This window comes from Crocodylus porosus, unplaced genomic scaffold (genome assembly GCF_001723895.1).
Source record: "Crocodylus porosus isolate Cpor-Errol unplaced genomic scaffold, CroPor_comp1, whole genome shotgun sequence".
Classification (NCBI taxonomy): domain Eukaryota; kingdom Metazoa; phylum Chordata; order Crocodylia; family Crocodylidae; genus Crocodylus; species Crocodylus porosus.
The window spans coordinates 1,460,405-1,462,472 of NW_017728945.1; positions in this window are offsets into that span (position 1 = coordinate 1,460,405).

Sequence of the window (2,068 nt, forward strand, 5' to 3'; positions counted from 1 at the left end):
CGCCCCCAGCTCCCGGCCGCGGCAGCGATCAATGAACGTGCGCCCGCTCCACGTGGGGCCTGGCTCGTGCGGGCGCTCGCGGAGCCGGCCGGCCAATGGGAGCGCGGCGGCCCCACGTGGGCCGCGCCCAGCTCGCTCGCCATTGGGCGGCTTGGGCCGGCGGCCGGGGAATGTGTCAATCTGCGGGAGCCGCGCAGAGGAGCGCCGGGCTGCGGGGAAGGCGGTTAACCCCGGCGGTGCCGGAGCGGGGCGGGGCGTGCGCGTGATTGCGCGTGTGCATGTGCGTGTGACCGCGTGTGTCACTGTGCAAGTGTGTGTAAGTGTGCATGGGTGACACTGTGTGCGCACGTATGTGTGATTGTGTGTGGATGTGACGCTGCGTGCACGTGTATGTGACACTGCATGTCACTGCGTGTGCGACGGTGTGTGGCAGGATGTGTGTGATTGCGTGTAAGACAGTATGTAATGGTGAGTGTGCACGTGTGTGACAGTGACAGAGGCTGTGTGTGAGACTGTGACTGTGTCTGTGTGGTGTGTGTTAGTTTGACTGTGTAACTGCATGTAACCGCGTGTGAGTGACTGTGTGCAAGGGGCCCTGCATGTGTATAACATTGTGTACGTGTATAACATGGTGTGTGTGTAAGGGGCCCTGTGTATGTGTAAAGGATTGTGTATATATGTGTATCAGATTATGCGAGTGTGTATGCAACAGATTGTGTAGGCCTGTAACAGATCGTGTAAGGGGCCATGTAACAGGTTTTGTGTGGGTGCATGTGTGTGTGTGCATGTGAGTGACACTGTGTATGTGTGTGTAACAGAGAGTGAACACTTGTGTGACTGATGTATGTGGGCATAAAAGGATCGTGTGTGCGTGTATGTAAAGGATTGTGTATATGTGTAGCAGAATGCATGTGCATGTGTGTGTGAGGGGCCCTGTGTGCATGTGTGTAACACTGTGTGCAGAAGGGGCTTATGTGTGTGTGTGATATATTATGTACATACATGTAACAGTGTGTGTGCATCCGGGGTTGTATGTGTATACGGTACTGTGTGTGTAAGGGACTGTGTGCGCCTAAGGGATTATGCGTGGGGGGGGTGTTTGCATGTATGTGCATTTGTGCACACGTGAGGATATAAGGGAGTATGTGGATGTAAGAAGCCAGGTGTATTATGTATAAGGGATTGGGTGTGTGTTTGTGTGTAAGAGATTGTGCATTTCTTTGTCCATTTGTGTGCTGGGCATAATCCCATGTGCCAGAGCTGTGCCCCTACGGGTGAATACACCCCCTGGAGAGGCTGGGTGAGGGGAGGACCCGGAGCGGCTGCAGGCCCAAGGCCCGTAGAAGAGCACAAGCGTGTGCACAGGTTTCACAGGCACAGGTACTTGGTCCCATGGCCAAGGGATCTGCTTGGGGGTGAACTGTGCACAGAAATTGGGAGATACCTGTGACATCATTAATAATAATAATAGTTATTGTTATTATTAATATTAATGTTGATTATACTAGTGATAAAGTCACCGTTAATAATAACAACAATAGTATGTATAATATGTAACGTACAATATTATAGGTGTGTCTATACGAGACACCTTAATGTGCCTTAGCATGGTTTATAGCACAGTACAGTTGTGTGTCTACACACGTGCACCTTTACTGCGCAGTAAACTAGCCTAATTGCCCAAATGCAGGTATCAAATTTAGGCATGGTTAGTTAATGCGCAGTAACGCACATGTAGACGCAACCTATATATATACTACATCTAGAATATAATAATAATTAGTATTATTACTATTGGTATGATTTCATTATTATTAATGTTGCCATCATCATCCATATTATTATCACTATACCCAAACATCCCATTTTTCGGCTTTTCTCCTCCAATTTTTCTCTCCCAACAAGGACCGAGACCTCTGAAACACCGCCGCAGGTCCCGATCCCGGCCTGCTCCATTTCAGGCGCCTTCTGCACATCATCGATCGCAGCGTGGCCTGGTGTGTTACACACGTGCACGGAGTGGGAGGGAGAAGCCAATCTCGGCATGCGATGATTGGCAATTCTCAAC